This window comes from Nycticebus coucang, chromosome X (assembly GCF_027406575.1).
Source record: "Nycticebus coucang isolate mNycCou1 chromosome X, mNycCou1.pri, whole genome shotgun sequence".
Classification (NCBI taxonomy): domain Eukaryota; kingdom Metazoa; phylum Chordata; class Mammalia; order Primates; family Lorisidae; genus Nycticebus; species Nycticebus coucang.
In genome coordinates this window covers 31102941-31110749 of record NC_069804.1, presented here as the reverse complement: position 1 = coordinate 31110749, position 7809 = coordinate 31102941, and the positions used below count along the sequence as shown (strand labels likewise).

Below are 7809 nucleotides of genomic sequence, written 5' to 3'. Positions count from 1 at the left end.
ATTACACCTACCTCATGAGAGCCAGCATTCGGATGCCAGTCACATAGAAGGCATTGACAAGCAAAAGAGGACTCATAGCAGTATTGAAAAGTAAGAGAGATCAGGGGTTGAGGAGATAGAGGCCAGACAGGGGAAAGAGCATCATTTGTGTCCTGGAATATACTATTGACTCTTCACGAGAGCCCATAGAAGAAATCACAAGACAGGCTCAGCACCTGTGGCTCAAGCAGCTAAGGTGCCAGCCACATACAGCTGAGCTGGCGGGTTCGAATCCAGCCTGGGCCTGCCAAACCACAATGACGGCTGCAACCAAAAAATAGCCAGGCGTTGTGGCAGGCGCCTGTAGTCCCGGCTACTTGGGAGGCAGAGGCAGGAGAATCGCTTGTGCCCAGCGATTGCTGTGAGTTGCTGTGAGCTGTGATGTCACAACACTCTACCCAGGGTGACAGCTTGAGGCTCTGTCTCAAAAGAAAAAAAAAAAAAAAGAAAAGAAAAGAAAAAAGAAATCACAGGACAAAGAGCCCATTTTAGGCATCTGCCATGTCCAGAGAGGACAATAACATGACAGGATCAGTAAAGCAATAACTCGCCCACTTTCATTCCTACTTTCTTCGCCCCTAGAGGAGAAGCTGTGGTTAGCAAGATAAAGGGAGAACTAGCAGCCCAAGGGACAGAAAGCCAACTTCCTCCTTGGTTCCAAGCTTCTCACTGGTGGCAGGACCCAACTGGGAGAGAGGACAAGATACCACTTAAAATCAAGTTTTGCATTTTGATTATTTTGTGGAGCTGCTGGTTGTTCCCCCAACCTTTTTTCCAATGTCAAAGAATTTTTAGCTAAGTATAGGACTGCTTAGAACAGTGGTTCTCGACCTTCCTAATGTCGTGACCCACAGGTTGAGAACCGCTGGCCTAGAATAAGGCTACATTGCCCAGTGTCCCTTGCAGGTAGATGCAATAATGTGATTACGTTCTGGCCAATGGGTTGTTAATCTAAGTGATGGGTCATGGCCTTAAAGGAAACTAGTAACTTTCCTCCTGATAACTGGAATGTGATGTGGTGCTGAGTCATCCTGGACTTTATAGATTAGGACAACACTCTAGGGATGGTGGAGCAAGAAGATAGAGGGAAACCAACCTTGGCTCCCTTTGTGGAGCACAACTGCTGTATTAGTCCACTTTTGCTGTATAATAAACAAAAGTCTCAGTGCTATACTATAATAAGCATGCATTTATTTCCCACTCATGGGTTTGTAAGTTGGTTGGGTCTGCTCTGCTTTGTACAAGACCCTGAACCTGAAATAGGCTTTCTACAAATGTTTTAGCACAGTGGTGCCAACTATGTGGGGTGACAGGAGTGAATGGCCCCCTTTCTGACCAACTTCCAAAATGGGTGGCTTTTGATGCTGGATCTGCTCTGCTTCAAGATGTGGATCACGTTTAGTTGTAGTCCGTATGTCATATTCTCATCCCTAGGGTGGAGGGAAATTGGAAGCTTCCAAGGAAAAGTGCACTTTCTTGCCAGAGCAGCAGTTGGCATCCAGTTTCTAGTTTTCCTACACCGGTTTATGAAGCACTTTGTGCAGCAGTGGATGCCACTCCCTTCTCAAAGTTTCGAGTTTTACCTCCACAAGGACCTCGCCCTCTAAATGTCTAAATTGTTTATCTAAATAATTGTATGAATAATCCCAACCTCTACCCTTCCTCTTCCTAGCTTTTGGCATAGTAACTGCTTCCTGTAGTCACTACCTCTGTGACACATTAATTCTTTTCTGGCATTTTCAGTTATCTAATACTCGATTTTTTTAATCTTAAATTGTATTGGTTGAAATAATAGGACTGGTTTGTTTCCAGATAACATCCTGATTCATTGGACTAAATCCTGTCTGTGAGGCGCCTTTCAAGAATTTCTTTGAAGTATTTCATGACATCCTCTTCCCCATATTTGTCACTCCTCCCTGTACTCACTTCTATCATAGAACTTACTGTACTAAACTGTCATTGTTTTTTCTCATCTATCTTCGTCCCAGGCTAATAGCTTCCCTGAAGTAAGAACATACCGTTTCCTTAGTATCTGGCACACAGGAAATTGAACAACACACATTTGAATGGATGAATGAATGAGCGAAGAAAAATAAAAACTGGAAAGGGAATTTATTACTATGGGATGTGGAAGTCTCACGTAGAACCAAAATGAAAGTTAGATGGTGATGTAAGAAACAGGATTGTGTCTGCCAGCTGTGAGTAATGTGAACCAACAACAGGATTAAAAGGGGCAGCTGAGGCTTTGCAAAGAAAACTCGCCGGCAGTGCAGGTAGGACACGCAAAGGATTGGCAGACTCCTGGGAACGCAAATGTGTGTTGGTCGTTAGGGTTCCTGAGGGATGACCAAGCTTTAAGGGACGCTTATCACTTTGACACCTGGTCCTGCCAAGCCCTTCACCGGGTTTCACTCCCAACTCCTCCGCCCTGCTTCTCTAGAGCAAACACTTTCAAAACCGGAGAACCGGGTCTTGAGAAGTTGTTCTGGGCATGCGTCATTCCCAGAGCGCGCAGGCGCAGCAAATTTTCTCGTAACTGGTACTGCCCATTTCCCATATGGGGCGTTGCTGAGGCTACCCTATTTTATCACCTTTCCTGTGAACGCCCGCCCTCCTGTTCCCGTGGGGGAAGCATCGCGAGATTGCCCTCGGCAGTCCCCGGCGACGCCATCTTTGTGCCTGGCGAGCGCCGGCGCCGGGCTGAAAACCTGAATCCGGAGTTTGCTTGGCAAGCTCTCGCCCAGACCGGATCCAGGAAATACGAGGCGGGCCTCGGTGGGAGGGACGCACTGAAGGAGGAGGGAGGGAAGGGGGGCGGCGGCGGCGGCGGCGGCGGCGGCGGCTCACACCGGATTCGGGTCCCGCGCGGCGCGCACCCGAGGGGGGGGTCGGGCAGGGAAGCGGCGCCGGCCCGGACCCCCCGCGGGAGTAGGCGACGGGCGTGAATACTAGGTGGCGGCGGCGGCGGCGGACAGAGAGCAGCAGCTGCCGGGTGAGTGTCCGCGAGGAGTACCCGCACCTGTCCGGGTCGGGACGTCGGAGTCGCTCCTGGGTTCGTCCCGGTGACCCTGCGCCTGGGACAGTGGGCGTGTGAGCTACTGCGGATGTCCCGTGGGTTCGGCTCGGCCTGGAGCTGCGGCGGACACAGAGAACTACCGGGCTGCTGGAGGTCTGCGCAGGGCCTGGCGCGTCCACGCCCGCCCTGGACGCCCTGGGAGGCCGAGGGGAGAGGGAGTGGCCGGGGCGGGGTGGTGTCTTGGTTGGCTTTCGCCCCCCCGGAACGGTGAGGATGATGTCCTTCCTCTCTGGACTCTGGTCATTGCGAAGAGTGAACCTGTGGACTGGCTTTATAAGCTCAGGAAGGTGTTTGGGGATGAGAACTAGCAGCACCAAGGTTGGGGCTGTTGAGCGTGTTGAGAGACGGAGAGAAGGTTAGTAGTGATACAGTAATAATTGTTGTAGCAGAGGTTTGCGGAGCCACTTTGTTGTTGGTGTTGAGTGTGGAAACATTGTCTACGTTCATTTAAAAGATCACATAAGTCCCCTAAGGTTCAACAACAAATAAGTTATTCCCAGTTGGGAGTTCTATAGTTTACTACCGTGTGCAAACTCGTAAGACGAGTAAAAGCAGTATTTGAGGTCTGGGGGCAAGGTGCAGTATAAAGTAAGCGGCATATAAAATCAGAAGTTTGTACTGTTGATGTGTTAGCTTTTTTGTCTTTACTAAAACATAACTTATTTAAATTCTTTAAGAAAACTTGCCACTTTTGGTCCAGACTGGGCTTGTCAGTTCGATGTGTTCTTCGTGACGTTCGTCAGACAGTAATTTTGGCATATATTTATTTATGGTTTGTAAGAGAACAAGAATCAATTGGGGGGGACCAATTTGAGAAGCTGTATTTCTTTCTTTTTTTTTTTTTTTGAGACAGAGCTGCAACCTGTCACCCTAGGTAAAGTGCTGTGGCATCACAGCTCACAGCAACCTCCAACAGCTGGGCTCAAGAGATTCTCTTGCCTCTGCCTCCAAGTAGCTGGGACTACAGGCACCTGCCACAACGGCTGGCTATTTTTTGGTTGCAGCCATCATTGTTGTTCAGTGGGCCCAGGCTGGATTCGAACCTGCCAGCTCAGGTGTATGTGGCTGGTGCCTTAGCCGCTTGAGCCACAGGCGCCGAGCTGAGAAGCTGTATTTCCTTTGCACATTTTTTCATTTTGGAAGGATAAGAGAATTTACTTTTTTCTTTATTTTAGAGACGATTTGCAGTAGTGTCTGAGAACATGTGTAAGAAGAAAAGCCTTTTGATCATGAAACGGTTTTTGAAATAAGTTTAATTTTGCACAGTGTTAAGTTAGAAATGCATTATCACCATGTTAAGTTTTGTGATGGTGGTTTTTCATAAACACTGGGAGAATGCAAGCATATTCGTATGTGTAACTTTAAATAAGCATATGATGTGAATTTTTATGACTTTAGGGATTCCCCCCCTTTTGCTTACAACTAGCTTGCTTAATCAAGGGAAAGTGAGACTTCAGTGAAGGTAAATATTAAATATGATTTTTATCTTTACATCTGCAGAACATAATCTATGTTCAGTCACCCCGAACTTTCTTTCGTATGTTTATTTGAAACCGTCTTCTCCTTAATTATAGATACCATACTGTGCACACTTTGTTTTGGAGCAAACAGCGCTAACATTGATTATATATGGGCACTGGGCTTGGTGGGTAAGGTATGTTTGCATTTAATTCTCATAGCTGCCCTGTGCTAAAGATAATGTTATCCCTATCACACAGGTAACAACACTAACCTCTAGTATTCTTCAGTAACTTCCCAGAGGTTGTAGAGCTGGTAAATTGCAGAGGTAGAAATCAAACTCATGCTTGTTTGATTCTACAGCATGTGTTCTTTCTACCACACTCGGCGTAAGTTTATGTGCTGACTGATAAAAATTCTATGAAAATGAACATTTTTCTTACAAAGAAACCTTTCAGTTCTGTTGGTTATATTGAAAGCGTTCAGTGTGCTTGGCTCAAGACATCTCAGTTTTTTTTTCTTTTCACATGTGTACATTTTCTAGCCAGAGGTAACAGTTGAGCAGTAGTCTGCTGATCCGCTAGTGAACTGTCTGAAATACAGATGTTTTCAGTAACTTTGCCTCCTGTTTTGGCATGCCAAAGACACTTCAAAGATCAAATATTTTGTTTATTTTAGTCCTGAATATACTTCAAATTGCATTATTAAAATGGCAACTGTTTATAGGGTTTGATTTTGCTTTATCAGAGCTTGGAGGTATACACATAAACTTTGACAGCTGACCCTGTTTGCTTCCCTTTAATTTGGTATGAAGGTTTTGGACCCAGTTAATGGTTTGCATAAAATACAGCAGTTATTGTGGGATCCAGCATAATCTCCTGTGAGGCTAGAGACTTAAAAGACCATAGATTCCCAGGCAGTATCTGAGGTGTTAGTGTAACAGCAGGAACATCTTTCCAGTGGTCATTTTTGTCTCCCACTGGTCTCTGCTGTTCTATCTCTGATACACCACTGTCTGCTATCCTGGCCCTTTCCTCTGCTCAAGAGAAAGGCTCTACATCTGGGTAGAGTTCAACTGGAAGAACAACTGCAGAAATCAGGAAAAAAAAGATGCGAAATGCCTGCCATTCATCCTCTAGCAGGTCATTCGGTCAGGTTTACCTGTCTAATTAATTATCTCTAGCTGAAAGTTCTAGAAAGTTACAAAATTTGGGATTTGGGGTTCCATCTTTTAAGAAGTAAATTGTTTGGGGGGGGTCTCCATTTAAGTAGTCATAAGTTCATGGAAATGGAAAAAGAAGTCTGGTGTTGCTCAGTATACATCAGCATGTGTGTGTATTATGTGGCTTGTGGGACTGTGTTTTAAATAATACCTTAGTCTTGAAGGGCAATCTTTGGTCTGAACGAGCAAGTTTTTGATTATGGTTGTACTCCCTAGAGAGATTCAAATATACTTCCTTATGAAGGTAATTACTCATGGTATTTGTGCTAGGTGAAAAAATTGACAAATGATAATGTAACCGAGTGTTTACCAGAAAAAAAAGCCTTTCTGAAATGATTTATATTGCCACTATATAAAGATAAAAACACCAGGAAATTGGCCATTTTGTCGAGACAAGGGGACTGTTTGCTGTCTGTGACGAACATATCTTGCTCTCTAAGCCTCCGTCTTGGTCTTGCTCTGTAAACCTATTTTTCTCTTCCTCAATAAGCCTTATGTCATGCTTGCAAAAAAAAACCCGGGAAATTATCTCAAGTATTTCAAAGTTTATTTTCATACCTTCTTCATAATAAACCTTTAATTAATACCATGGCCACAGATTTTGTCTAAAAGTGAAATGGACCTGATGAAACATTTGGAACTGTCAAACAGATTAATCCTAAATAAGTTATTATAGTTTAATTCATTGACATTTCTACTTATTTGTCCAACTTTGCAATATTCTGCTTCCTACCCTGATTCAAATTTCTCTCCTTCCCTTCCTTCCTCTCTGATGCTGTTCTGCCATTATCTGGAGCCTTTCCTTACTTCTCAGTTGACACCCTATCTTTGACAAGGTGGACACTGACAAGGAGGGCACCAAAACTCTTACAAGTTCATTCTACTTTCTTGAATTCCTTTGCTCTAGGATAGTGTTTTTCTTTCTTTCTTTCTTCTTCTTTTTTTTTTTTTAGAGACAGACTCTCACTTTGTTGCCCTTGGTAGAGTGCCATGGCATCACAGCTCATAGCAACCTCCAGCTCTAGGGCTTAGGCAATTCTCTTGCCTCAGCCTCCCAAGTAGTTGGGACCACAGGTGCCCCCCGCAACGCCTGGCTATTTTTTGTTGTTGTTGTTGCAATTTGGCTGGGGCCGTGTTTGAACCTGCCACCTTCGGTATATGGGGCCGGCACCCTACTCACTGAGCCACAGGTGCCACCCACTTTCCTTTCTTTTAATTGAGACAGAGTTTCACTTTGTTGCCCTCTATAGAGCGCTGTGATGTCATAGCTCGCAGCAACCTCAAACTCTTGGGCTCAAGCAATTCTCTTGCCTCAGCCTCCCAAGTAACTGGGATTACAGACGCCCACCGGAATGCCTGGCTATTTTTTTTTTTTTTTTTTGAGACAGAGTCTCATTATGTTGCTCTGGGTAGAGTGCTGTCACGTCACAGCTCACAGCAACGTCAAACTCTTGGGCTTAAGTGATTCTCTTGCCTCAGCCTCCCAAGTAGCTGGGACTACAGGCACCTGCCACAATGCCCAGCTGTTTTTTGTTGCAGTTGTCATTGTTGTTTAGCTGGCCCAGGCTGGGTTCAAACCCGCTAGCCTGGGTGTATGTGGCTGGCGCTATAACCCTTTTTTTTTTTTTTTTTTGGCAGGCCTGGGCTGCATTCGAACCCACCAGCCCTGGTGCATGTGGCTGGTGCCCTAACCGCTGAGCTAGGGGCGCCCAGCCTAGGATAGTGTTTTTCAACTTTTTTTTTTTTTTTTTTTTGTGGTTTTTGGCTGGGGCTGAGTTTGAACCCGCCACCTCCAGCATATGGGACCGGCGCCTTACTCCTTGAGCCACAGGCGCCGCCCTTCAACCTTTTTTTATCTCATGGTACACTTGAACCTATAGATAAACTTCCACGACACACTTAAATTATGTTGATTAAAAAAAGGAGTGAAAATAGCCGGATGTTGTGGTGGGCACCTGTAATCCCAGCTACTAGGAGGCCTAGGCAAGAGAATCGCTTAAGCCCAAGAGCTGGA

General features: G+C 45.4%; 1 protein-coding gene across 4 annotated transcripts in view; it reads left to right on the top strand.

The window, feature by feature from the left end:
• The first annotated feature begins 2885 nt into the window (after nt 1-2885).
• TAB3 (TGF-beta activated kinase 1 (MAP3K7) binding protein 3) overlaps nt 2886-7809 on the top strand; it is an 82683-nt gene continuing 77759 nt past the window's right edge. For 2 of the 4 annotated variants that reach the window (XM_053579299.1, XM_053579300.1), the window contains exon 1: nt 2886-3031. The gene's annotated coding sequence lies outside the window, so the exon portion shown is untranslated. Of the gene's footprint in view, nt 3032-3059; nt 3471-7809 lie in introns of those variants that run through there. The other 2 variants (XM_053579302.1, XM_053579301.1) reach the window with 2 other exon arrangements.